This window comes from Solanum pennellii, chromosome 10 (assembly GCF_001406875.1).
Source record: "Solanum pennellii chromosome 10, SPENNV200".
Taxonomy (NCBI): domain Eukaryota; kingdom Viridiplantae; phylum Streptophyta; class Magnoliopsida; order Solanales; family Solanaceae; genus Solanum; species Solanum pennellii.
In genome coordinates, this window is record NC_028646.1 from 72,752,755 (window position 1) to 72,767,318 (window position 14,564).

A 14,564-nucleotide genomic window follows, 5' to 3' on the forward strand; every position below is an offset into this window, starting at 1 on the left:
ATAACAATTCTAGAATAGTGTCTTGCATGTATTGATAATTCTTTCGCTTATAAGTCTTTTTAACGGATGGCCAACGTTAGAACTCGCCTTAATGCTACTTGTCGGACCAAGGAGGTAGATAATAGGAAAAGAATTATCAACATAAATTTAGTGTATACTATCTAATAGGGTAGTATTGATTGGTACGAGGTAATAACTTAGTCAAATATCGAATATGATGCTTAATATTAGATAAAGATAAGGGTTAGTATAGCAACACACGTAGCCGGACCAAGGTGCACAGTGAAATTTTATAGATGCCGGACCAAGGATTAAGAAATACATAACTTATCACTTTGCATGCAAGATACTAGGAAAGAATTGTTATAGTTAGAATTATCAAGTTATGAACTTGTGGGAACACGTAAACCCTAGTAACTTTGATTAATTGATTAAACTCCAACATTCGAAGCTATTAGTTTTCTCCTTTAATTTTGCTAGTTATTTTCATTTATTTAGGAATAGGAACCCTCCTTTTTTTTTTTATCATTTTTGCTTTCCAAGGAAGTAATTGACTGAACAATAGTAATAATAGATTGAAGTTAAGTCTAAACTATTTTCCTCGTGGAAACGATCCCAACCTCATTAGTTGGGTTATTTACTTGACACGACCGCTTTACTTCTTATATGAGAAGTAAGTTTGAGGGTATCACAATGCAATTTCGAGATTTCTTTTAAGTCAAGTGTTTTTCAAATTTTAGGCAATTTACGAGGGGCATTTTGGTAATTAGCTAATTTAGTTGTTTTATATAAGTTATATAGTCTATGTTGAGTTAGTTAACATTCAGTTCCTAAAGTGCGAGATGATCTTCGTAGATTTGATTCTACATAAAAGGTATGGGTTTTCTCTCCTTGAATTCTTTTTCCAAGAGGCTTCTCAAAAGTTTTGAAATCATGAATATTGAAACTAGGGTTGTTCCAAATGAATCACTTGTTCAGCTCCCTAGTTCTCTTGATTTTCGATTCTTGAAATCTGTATGATGAAAATTTTGTGCTTGGTGTTTTTATGTGGTGTTAACTGATTATTATGTGTATGTTTCTCTGATTATAATGTCAAATGAAACCTATATGTTAGATTATTAAAAGTTGGCTTGTTCAACATGATAGATTATTATAATGTACTTATAATGTAATTGGCATGGCTAGTGATAATGTTATGACAAGTATCTAGTGAAATTGTGACTTATGCCAACAAATTGCCTAGAAAAACTATGTCCTATCATATTACTTTCAAATCATGTAAAGTCATACCAATCTCAACATCAATGAACTCATAATATAGAGTATGCCATTCAATGGGAAAAGTCCCAACATACTCTATCCACACGAACTTGTGAGCGTAATAGCATTAAATAAGTAGTTATAACTTTCATAACGAATTGTACAAAACTACCAACAAACGTTAAATAAGTTAAGGTGAATAATTAAATAACTAAAAGCTTAATATATGAAATTGACCTAATATAGAGTGTTAAAAGAAGTGAGACAAGTCTCAATTACACTTAATCGATTATGTAAAAAATACTCACATTAAATGGTGCTAGAGTTTGTGAGAAAAGTCTCATTCGCACCATGATGATAATGTAAGACTTAAGTTCATATTCATCAAGAAAATAAAGTGATGATCAGTCATCCACAGAGTTAAGTAAACCTCATAACTAGAAGCAAACTTCCATAATGTTAGAGTCATCTCTAAGAGATAATAAAGTAAAACATATCTGAGATTGGAATCGATAGATTAGCAATTAGCTTGTGCCAACACATGTAAGTCTCATGAGACGATATCAACACCCAGGTGGAACAGGGTCTCTGTGTGTCTCCTAGTCTTTGGACAATGTTTGCCAGCATAGGGGAACTAGCTAGTGGATGCCTCCACCTAAGAATGCTAGGCAGTTCGATTTCAATTTGGCCGGCGATTCAATCTCTTTTAGGTGATTATAGATACCAGATTTCATGTTTAGCTCATATGATCTATGTTGGTTACAACTCAGGAAAGTATTCGGTTCACATCAGCATAATCTCACAATCACATAATCAGGACATTTTAATTCAACATCACACCAACCCTAATAAATCCTATCATAGAGTATACTTCAATATAACTTCATAACTAAACACAAGTAATCATAATTATAGTAAAGGATTAAAATAACAAAGAGTTACCTATTCTCATTCAATAATAGGTGTAGTAACATCATTCAATAGTAATTAAACAATAACTAGATTAATTACATCCTCAATCCTCACTATCCCAATTAAATTCAATTCATAACCTAGGATAGGGAAAGTAGGGTTCATCATAAATTCTTCAAGAAATAGATTAAATCCAACAATACATTGCCCTAGTCAATCCATAAATGCATTAGAATAGATAAAACCAATCTAACAACCAATAGATTCTTCAATTCCCCTCAATTCATAACCAAAATCAAAGATTTGGGGAAATTTGGTAAAAGGACATGATCTAATGAGATTTTATCAAGTAGAATCAATTAACCTAAAATGTAGACTTAATTAGTCATAAATAATCACAATTATCATCAATTTGATGTTTAGAAGGGAACCCATTAAAATAAGAAAACCCTTGGAATTGGGTGATTTAGAAATCAACTTTGAAAGGACCTCTTGTAGAAAGGAATCCCTAGAGTGAAAAAACCCAAACCATAATGAATATTAATCAACGAAATTGAAGTGAAATCCTAGAGAAATATGTCTTATTCTTCAAGCTTTGTTCTTCCTTCTATTGAGGATTTAGGGAGAGAGAAAGTAGAGAGAGATGAGAGCTTTTGGGTTTCGCTTTTGAAATTTTGTGCAGGTGAGTGGAAAATGACTTAAAACTTACCCTTAGGCTATACATAATAACACCCTAAATTAGCCAAAACACCCCTCACTTAAATGGGTCATTTTGTGAAGTAAAAATGTATAAAATACGATTTCTACAAATCTCGGAAGTGCGCGTCTCGAAGTTAATTCCCAATTTTATTGTTGAAAACTGAAATGAGGAAGTGGACCTCATGTCGCTTCTTTTTGATCAGTAGCCCCTTGATTCTTGACTCGAGCAAGCTGTTTTGGCAGCCTGCCTACCCATGTTGGGGTCTTCTTCAAGGACCCTTCTGGTGGTTCTTGGGGAGTCTTTATCGAACGTTTAGACTCTCTATACTACATTTTTCCTATTTAAATTCTTTTTAAAAGTTTAGACTTCATTTGAACCTTCCAAAACTTCACCAAACACAGTGACGTCAACTAGTTCAATTTAGCTAGTTTCTAGACGTCATGGATATTCCTTGACGTCACAGCTCTAAAACTTTCCAAATGTCTTATGCACACTATTTTGGGTCATAAAACAGTATAACCAACATGAAATGAAATTGTGGTGCTCTAGATTAGGCCTTGACTTTTGAGAATATTACAACTTCCTGGAAATAGCCAAAAGACGACCCCCAAACGACGGCAGTTCACCAGGCGATGACTCTTAGATGGTTGGCATCGATGGGGACATGTAGCCTGAAGTTATAGATTTTCAGGCCCAACCAACAGACTATGATCAAAATGGTTTAGGCCAGACAATGGTCCGTTTGTGATAGGCATCGATGTGCCTGCAAATTCGGCTTGCATCACTCTTAAGGCTTGGAGTTTTTAGGAAATACACCCCAAGTCTAATATAAAAGGAGAACAGTTATTTTAGGTGTGTATGGGTATTTTAAGAGTAATTAAGTCATTAAACTCTCATTTAGAACCTAGAACCTAGATCAAAACCCTTTTTACTCTAAGTCTAGGGTTTCTGTGTGAAATGTTTTCAATCATTAGTTATGATATTAAGGATGTATAATTGATGTTTTCCACTGAAATCCTCATGAAACCTTGAACTTCTCAATTGTCTATATTTTGCTATGCTACAGGTGATATGATCATCTTTCTATATTAATATTAGTAAATTCATGTGTAGATTGTTATGGGTACTTGATATTTGTGTAGATTATGATTGTATGGTTTATAGGCTTTTTAAATTTTATTATATGAGTATTATTTATTATTAGATTTATTGTATATTAAGCTTACTGAATTGAATTGGTTATCATGACCATTGGTAAGGGCGTTTGAGTATCTTGTTTGTTGATTTTGCTATTTATTGATGTTGTGAGATTGGATTGGTTGCATTATTCCCTAAATTTGTATATATTATGTTTTATAACTCTTATAATATGATGATGATTTCTATGATCCACTTATGGTGGTGGTTCTTATGTGGTATAATTGTGTATGATGTGGCCTTGTCGGCATTACTTTATTAATTGTGAAACAAAGTGGAATTGTTGGCATTACTTATGAACAATTATATCATAATGTATAATATGGATATATGATCATTGTAAATTTCTTGATGACTTCAGTATACATATGAAGTTAATGTATGTGTTCTTTTATGTAGATATATGTGATCATGATAAGGTATAGTGATGCCTTGTGTGTAGTTTTGATGTGGATGTTTGAATCTTCTTACGTGACTATATGAGAGTTTTGATAAGAGATGTTGACTTATGTGCTTCTTTAATGATATGTTATATATGATGTAGTAAAGTATGTGTGTGTCTTGTTTAGATATACTTGTGTCCCTTACTTGATATGTGTAAGATGTGAATATAACTTCTTAACATAATATGCTAAAGATTCTTAGTCTAGTATGTGTTATTGACATGTGCCCTTGATTATAGTTAAGATGGTCCTTTATGTTGAATCTTCAAGAATGAAGGTTATGATATCCTTGAAGTTTAAAACCTTAATGGTATCCTTCTTGTGTTAATGGTGGACTTAAGGTTAGTTGGCTGGAATGACATGAAATCATGCTTAGGAAAATCATGGATCTATCCTCTTAATCATTATAGGTAACCTTAGTGGACCCTCTTTTGTAAGGTGTAATATAATTAGGTTGTGAACTTGATATGGAACCCCTTCATGTACTCCTTTATGTGAATTACTTTATGGGAACAAAGGCTAGCACCAAAAGAGTATAGTTAGGGGAGTTGATCGGTTTGAAATATGGAAATAAAAAACAAACAAACCCTTTATAATAATTAACCATGTGCCTGCATAGGATGTGTTCTCGTTCTACCAGTCGTAAGTAGAACACCCTCCATCAAAGTAGGTTATCACTCCGGATTCCATGCTTATCTACCATGGGACATGCCTATTATTGACTTTTCTCATCATATAGGATACATTCTAGTGTTTAATAAGTTCTATGAAGTTTAGGTAGTAGTATGGGACGATATCTGGATATTGCATGCATAGGCTTGGAAGATGTTAGTGTGTGAGTCCATAGGACTTGTGTAGGATTATTTTATGAATGTCCTTAAGTGTTGAATGTCATCATAGATAGTTTTGGATAGGGTGTATGGGAATTCTCTTCATGTCTTACTTAGGTGATTCTTGAAGTAATTCTAGGTAGGGATTCTAAATTGTGAAATGGGATTGATGTTATCTTAAGTAGTCTAAAGGATCTCTTTTGGTGAGTATGAAGGTATTGTATGGACGATTGCATTATAACTCACCCAAGTAACCTTAGAATAACCTTTGTTAGGAGGGTCTCATGTTTATGTGAGTTGGTGTGATTTGTGATGTATTGGAATAACTTACTTTAGGTTGTCCTAGGGATCATCTAGGTGTGTGTGAACCGTTTGGATGGGCGGCCGCTTCATAACTTATTTAAGTGAGTCTTAGGATGACCTTAGTAAGGTATCCATGTGAGTATGTTTATGTGTTTGATGTGGTCTTGATGTTATCTTATGTTTTTTGAATTATAGGTGAAGTTACAGTGATGTTATTGTTATGTTACTGTAAGGTTACTATAAGTTTGCTATAAATTGAGTTTAATTTGTAATGTGTGTTACATTGTGATTATTGAGTTGTTTGATGTCCCTTAAACTATTTTATGAAGGTTGTATATTATAATATCATGAAAGCATGTTCTATACTAAATGTTCCTTTTTTATGGTTTTTACATAGCTTGCATACTCAGTGCATCTCATGTGCTACCCCTTCTTTTCCCTTTTTGACTTAAGTGTTGAAAATAGGATGTCTTTATATACCATGGAGGATGCATAGGTTTCTATGGGTTGAAGATGAAGTATTGGTGAGTTCTCATCGATTCGAGGACAATACCCACATGTTCCTTTTTATGTCATAGTCTTTATGTTTATGTGTTGGAATGGCTTAGACCCAAATATTGTATACTCAATATTATTGATGCTTCAATAAGACATAGTGAAGTTTTATTGTTTTAATGAAAGTCTTTCGCTTGCGTAGGTTGTTTAAAGATTTCTTCGTGTGTAAAGAAAGATTTAAATTCTTACTTATTATAAAGCGCTTATTATGCGATGATTGATACGAGTGACTTAAGCAAAACTTTTTGGAGCCTCATATGCCGTGTTTCGACATGAGGGATACCCTATCTTCTAGGATATACTTGTGGATCATGACTAAGGTGGTAACAAAGCATAATGTTTGGGAGTGTCTTAGTTTCCTTATGAACCATATCTAGTAGTCTTGTTCATTATCTGAAGCGCTCCACATTATGAATAGAATGCTATGGTGTTATAGGTAAAGTTTCACTACTTCATTCTTCTGATCGTGCCAAAGAGCTTTGTATATGGTGTTTTTCTCTTGTTTCTTTATGTGTTGGTCCTTTAAGAGTGCCCTTTGTGAAGATTGGGTTGAGGGAGAGAAGAGATTAAAGTTGACTTTTTAGATTGGTGTCAAAGAGGGTGTGGATAACTTTAGGTTGGTTATATTACCTTTTTAAGGGTAGTATAGTTGGAAGAAATGGTGAAGTATAGTTTTAGATAGGTGAAAGAGTGGTAGTTGAGATGGTTTGAAGTTGTTTAGATACGACCGTCGAAAAGAAGGAGGTGTGATAAGAAAGAATAAATGTGAGTTTCTCCTATCAAGGGGGATGTATGGATTAGATGATGAGACTTTTGAGAGTCTTTGGTTTTACTAGATATTGTTTTAAGAGGTCTAATATATTAAAGAGCTGGTGAGAAGGATTTAATGAGGTTTAAGGTTCCTTGAGGGAGTTCCTTGTACAATAGTTACGTTTACCTTAGATTGGGTTTATTCTAAGAGGGGGAGTATGGTCATGAGTATGGTCGTTGGGAGTGAGATACCCTTGACCTTTCCTTATATATGTTTTGGTTGAGTTCTTTTTGAATGAGAAAATGTATTTTCATGCATGGCATCTTCCTAATAATTCATGTGCATCTCTATAGATTGCAAATTGTTTCAAAAAGATGAATAATTAGCATGTCTAAGTTGTTGTATATTATTATTTTGTTGAGTATTTATAAGAAAATTCATAACCCATTGCCTATGTTAAATTGTGAAGCATGTTCATTATAAGGAAATTTGTGGTCACTATAAAGATTTTGTAAAAATGAATAAATTATTCTTATGTGGAAAATGGTGGTTTGGTGTTTAGAATTTATGTATATGAGCATGATAGTTTGTTGAGAATGATGTTTCTCCAAAATAAAAAAATAACGAATGTGAGTCTTATGATATGAGGAGTCATTATTAGTTTTTAGCTTGTTTAGGTGCTTTGAGTCTCTTAGTTATATGAAATTGGTGTTCCTCATAAAATCTGTGTCGTATATTGTGTGGTATTTGTATGTGCGGCTAGTTTTAAGTCTCATATCTCTTGATAGAGTCTAAAAATCAAGCAAGTGTCATTCAATGACGAATGTTGTCCAAGTGGGGGAGAATGTAACACCTCTAAAATGACTTAGGTGAAACTAGGTCCTAACGTGTGTGTCATGAAGTCTTCAAGTCATTAAATGTTAAAAAATGATGTTATGAGGCAGTCTCTAAAGATTTAGTTAAGTATGAAGTCAAACGTTAAGGAACGACCACGACGTTTGACGACTAGTCACGTATGTGCTTTATGTGTTTTCATGTTAGTAGGTCTGTGTAATGAGTTTTTGAGGTCCTTATATAGTTTATAATTGTTTTTAGAGTCATCATGTTGTTTTGGTAAGGCTTGGAGGTCAAACGCCTAGGAGCATTCTATTACATTCAAAAGATAGCCTTTGGCCATCCTGGAGAGTTTGGTTGTGTTTTAGCATGGAGCTTAACATTGCCTGGCAGTGGCCAAACGATGACCCCCAAACGACAGCCAATCGACCAGGTGACGGCTCGTCGATGGATGGCGTCTATGGAGGCAATGTATCCTGATGTTTTGGAGTTTTAGACCCAACCAACGGACCACCATTGACGGGGCGCAGGCCAGTCGACAGTCCGTTGGTGAGGGGCGTTGAAAGGCCTACAAATTCTGTCGGGTTCACTGTTATGGCTTGGGGTTTTGGGGAAATTCACCCCAAGGCTTATAAAATAGGACGACCGTTATTTTAGGTGTGTATTGGTATTTTAAGAGTTTGTAAGTCATTAAACTCTCATATAATAGCTATGGATAGTACGAAACGTAGTAAGGAACATAGTAGTAGAAGCTTGAGAAAAGTAAGAAGAAAATTAAATATACTATATCCGAAATATAAACAACTCAATATCACAAAAACCGATAACACAAAATTAGATCAATTAATAGATAATATATCTAAAATCAAATATAAATATATGCAATATTTAAACATACAATGAATAACGAGAATAACAAATACAAAGAAAAACATACTGCAGTGATTATAGCGAAAATACAAGAATTAGGACATAGGCAAAATAGACTTAATCATAGCATTTTCGCAAAAATTTGTAAAAAATCTATGATAGCACAGAGAAAAACTATGTTTTATATAGAAATACAAACAGAAAATTTAGAATATAAAATTCAATACAATCTATAAATGAATAAGTAAGAATACGCTATAGATGAAAAAACATATGAAAACACTGATGAATTAAAAATAAAAATATTATTTTCTAATATAGGAAGAAGATATAAGATAATGGGTGACAATCAAAAAATTTAATGTTAGAAAAAGAAATGGTAAAACTAGAAGATAGTTTAACTTCGGTGATAAGAATAACAAAAGAAAATGGAGAAAGAGATAGAAAAACGGAAATCGAAAAAATAAAACAATAAGAAAAAAGGGAATTACAACAATTAGAAGGAGTAAAAAATACTAAAATAATAGAGCTAGAAAAGAGCTAGAAATATTAAAAGAAATGTATGGAATTAAAAAAATACAAAAAGAACAAAAAACAAAACTAGCAAATAACACAATTAAATTCAAAGAAAAATTGCAATTAGAAGATGAATTAGAAGAAAAAGAAGAAAATAGCCAAAATAACCTACCCTAACTAAGAGTTAATGAAATAAACTACGATGATCTAGAACAACATTCCGAAACAAGCGAAACATATATGGAAATTTAAGCAAATATAGATAATTGATACGCTCAAACTTACTTCTTAAATAAGAAGTAAAGCGGTCGTATCAAGTAAAGAACCAAACTAATGAGGTTGGGATCGTTCCCACGAGGAAAATAGTCTAGAATTAACTTCAATCTATTATTACTATTATCTAGTCAATATTATTTCCTTATAAAATAAAGACAATAAAAGGGGGGTTTTTATTTCTAAATTAATGAAAAGAACAAGCTAAATTAAAGTAGAAAACTAACAGATTCAAATGTTGGAGTTTAATCAATTAATAAAAGTAACTAGGTTTTAAGTGTTCCCCACATGTTCCTAATTTGATAATTCTAATTATAACAATTCTTTCCTAGTATCTTGCATGCAAAGTGATATGTTATGTATTTCTAAATCCTTGGTCCGGCATCTTAAAAATTTTACTCCGCACCTTGGTCCGGCTACGTGTGTTGCTATACTAACCCTTACCTTTACCTCATATTAAGCATTGTATTCTATATTTCACTAAGTTATTACCTCCTACCAATCAATGCTAGCCTATTAGATAGTATACATTAAATCTATGTTGATAATTCTTTTTTCCTATTATCTACCTCCTTGGTCCGGCAAGTAGCATTAAGGCGAGTTCTAATGTTGGCCATCCCTTAAAAAGACTTCTAAGCGAAAGAATTATCAATACATGCAAGACACTATTCTAGAATTATTATTTTAGTTAGATTTTACCTCATTATTAACCCATGGTTCCCACAACCCTAGTTATAAAGTTAGTTACCCATAGTAATAATCACAATATTCATATATGTAGTATAATAATTCATGCACTTACTTCAATGTGAAAGTATAAAATCCAGAAATTTACTTAATTAGTCGAAAAAATCACCAACAATTAACTCCATAGAAAAGTGTAAAAATCCAAATTCTAATATCAAAAATAATCTACTAACAAAGAATCAAACATAAAAGTGTCTAACCACAAAAAGTCTAACCCCAAAAACGAGGTTTTTACAACTATTTATAAAAAATAAAAACCTAATAAAAGAAGGACTCTAATTGCTGAAAATCTATCAAAACGCAGCTTGGACGACGGACCTCGTGACGGGCCTTCGTGGTCAAGACGGGCCTTCGTGGTCATGACGGGCCGTCATGGACTCTGTCGTCCCATACTTTGCAAATTCTTCTACTGCTCTCTTCATTACTCTAGACGTCAGGTATGACGGACCGTTCCAAGCACGATGGTCTGTCGAGGGTCTCCGTTCCATTACACTTAAACTTCATGGAATATGGGTACTGGAACTACTTCACTGATTATCACGATGAACCAGCAGGAAGGATCTTCATGGCTACGACGGTCAGTCATGCACTTCATAATCCCACACTATGTCAGACTTCCCTATCTTGCTTCAGCAGCTTCACTACGATGCCACCTAAGGACCGTCAATGGCAAGACGGACTGTCACAAGCTCCGTACGTGGTAACTTTTCTGCATTTCTTGCTCAAAAACTAACGCGTTCGTCTTTAGACAGATTTCTTGCAAATAAAGATAAACTTACATAAAAATTAATACAAAAAGGCTTTTGGACACACACTAAACTTAAGGAAAAAGAATTAAAAATACCGTGAAACCACGGTATATCAACACCCTAAACTTAAATTAGTTGTTTGTCCTCAAGCGACGCACTATGACTCACTACAAAATCTTTGTACAATAGTATCCATGTTTTATCTTTCGCATCATTTAGCTATCAATCCCGATCAGTCTCATCATATTTATACATTTTATCACTATTAGGCTTGAATTATGTGGAATCACACCATGACAGTCTCACCATGCACTAACACCTATCCTCTATAATTTCTAACTGAGGTGCTAATATTTTCGGTATTGAAACTTGTGTCCTTACTTCAAAACAACATCCTCATTTTTTATACGAAGATTTCAGTTTGAGCATAAGGATTACTTTTCAACACTCACTCTCAGAACAAATTCAAAACTCACTGATACATATTTCCATAAGCTTGCCCTTATTTTCACTGCTATAAGTTCACTATACAACTTTTAGGATCACGATAGAACTTTCTTAGCTTGTAACATTGGCTAAGGGTTAGGTAGGGTATATTTAGGTATACTTTGGTGACTTTTTGACCTCCTACACATATCGTGTAAATATACCACTTTTCATCGTATTATTTCGCCAACTTTTTCATATTCTTTCACCTTTCTTTTTTCCCTTCTTTCTTCATTTATGTAAGTGACTCTCTTCTTTTCTTGATTTTATTTATTGTATTTTTTTTATTTCACTTTTCTTTCAACAGGTTCTTGAGTCACTTTACTTTTGTTCTTTATCTCTCTTTGTTCATTCAACCTCACTTTCCATAGCATTCCTCATAATAGCCATCCTAAACTCATGGCTTTGGCATGAGTCAAAGTAAACAATACCCAATGTTGGTTAGGGCCATGAAAAGGTTGTTTACTACATTAGCCACCCTTAACTTATGCTTTTGGCATAAGCTGAGGTGCACATGTCCAAGGAGAGACCAGGACCAACACATTATTCCCAGAAAAGATCAGTTGGGGTGAAAAAAAAAGGTCTACTTTAAGCTCAAATCATTTGGATCAAAGAAGGATTAATTTCAATTTTATTTATTTAGGCTAAAAATGGGCTATATTGAACAAGGGCCTATGATCCTTTCCTTGTTGTCTATTACAACTTACTTTTAGCAGGACTAACCAGGCATGTTCTAGCTCAGTACAAATAGTGGACTATTTAAAAATTTTCCTCACACTGACTTGACATCTCATAGCTCTACCAGATTAGCAGACACCTAGTTCGAATTTTAGAGTACGCTCATGTAGTGGTGTATCTCTATGTCATGCTTAGAGCCACACATTTATCAATTACTATGCCTTGTCATGCATCATTTTCATTTCATCAGTATATCATTTTAGCCATCATGCTTCATAGTTAAACTATATACACAAGATATGATTCAACAATAAAAACAATTAGTCTCTTAGGGAAAAAGAACATAGGCAAGAAAAATCCAAAAGAGGATAGTGAATTGGGCTACTTAGACTTCACCTAGCACTCAATTGCCATTTACCCCACCCCCAACAAAAAGACATGCAATTTTCCCCAATGCATAAAAAAAATTGAAATACGAGAGTGGTAGGTGAAGCAAACCTGGGGAGCAAAGCGCCGACGATCAGCAAGTTGGTGGGTACGATTTCTAGCAAACCACTACCTCTGTAGTCTGGACACCCTCAGTAATGTCCTCATCAGCAACAACACTATCAGCAGTGCCTCCCGCTACCGCCAGATCTCTGGAGCTAGATGCCCAGCAGCTGACTCTACAACCCTGATCTGTCGCGCCTCCTCATCAGCAAGCGAGGGTCTCCTCGCAGACTCCATCTCACGGCGCTCCTTCTTCCGTGCTCTAGCCTCATCCTCCTCTCGACCCTTACGCCTCTTGGCATGCTCTCGAGGGGGAGGCGGTGGAATCTCAAAAGTGGCGAATAAGGCTGCCATCACTGTATCCTCAGCAGGCTCTGCAGCAAAAGGGGCCTCAGACGCAGGCACCCTAGCCTCTAGGATCATATTAATGTCCGCTCGAAGACTCTCGACCGCAGACTCAAGGGTCGACACGTCCACCTGAGGGGCTGGCCGGGCTAGCATCCGCAACTCAAAAACGTCCAAGCATTGATGAACCTCAGCGATCTTCCGATGTGTGCTGGACAATTTTCCGCTCCTAGCTCTCTTCTGCCTCAGCAATACACCTCTGCATCCAAGGATGGATGTGATGCAAAAGTGTAACCATAAATGCCTCTAGTTTCAGGACCCTAGCAAAGGGGACCAGAGCGGGGAATTGGGCATAGCGAGAGGAGCTTGAGGCAGTGCTACTACCCGGGATAGACTCGATCGGGGTAGTGTCAGTGGTTTCAGAAGTAGCCTGTGTAGCTGTGCGAGCCTGTGCTACCGTATCAGCCAGATTTTCACAAAGTGGAAGCAACTCTAGATGGGGCCCTCTGCGTGGGCACACCTGCAGACCTGCAAAAGGAAAATATCAGTAACGGAAAATGGTAAGTAGTTGTGACCTTAATAGCCTTCTCATGCATGACCGCCTGTAGAAGCCAAGCAAAGTCCACCTCAAACCTGTCTATCATCGCTGCCATCAGAACTGCACGATCCCATATGACTATATTATCAGCGGCCGTGGGGGAAGGAAGTGGCGGACAATCAACCATAAGAACTTAGCCGTGAAGGTCAAGTTAGCTTTCTTGATGTCTCCCTTTGGCTCTGTTACCTAGTCGGAACCCTCTCCATCAACAGATAAGTGCAAGGCCATAAACCTCTTGGTGGTATCTCTCTACGATGGCTCACACAAGAATTGGCCATCTATGACAATTTGCCACCGGTAGTCGCACTCGGCGGTGAGAGGGGTCTGGTTGGCATATCAACATCCTCGCCGTATAATACCGGCGAATGGTAGGCCGGGAGATATCAACCTGAAATACCACGTACTCATACATGCTCAAGTAGGGCCTGTTTGGCGGGGCCAGCCCGCCTATCAATTTGTGATCTGAGAGTAGCAACGTAAGAGACGTAGAACTCTCGGACCAACTCTTCACTATAACGGCCCAAAGAACGCGTTGTCCACTCAAGTCAGTTTTTGTCACGACCCAAAACGGGCCGCGACTGGCACCCACACCTATCCTACTATGTGAGCGAACCAACCAATCCAATTCCCAACGTTTCAACCATAAATAACAAAATATAATGCGGAATACTTAAACTCATTAATGAAAATCGATTAAATAACTTATAAAAACTCAATACTTATTATTCCCAAAACCTGGAAGTCATCACCACAAGAACATCTATCCTCAAATTACTAATCTAAGAGTATCTAAGAAGCTAAAATAAGTAAAAGCTAGTCCATGCCGGAATCTCAAGGCATCAAGACATGACGAGGAAGATCCAGTCCAAGCTAGAAGCAATAGCTCACCCTGAAATCTGGCTTGATGAAGACTGGCTAGAGTTGCGGCTGAATTGAAGACGATGGCACGTTTTGTGCACTCCACAAATGATAAAGAAAGAAACATACAAGTAGGGGTCAGTACAAAACACAAGTACTGAGTAGGTATC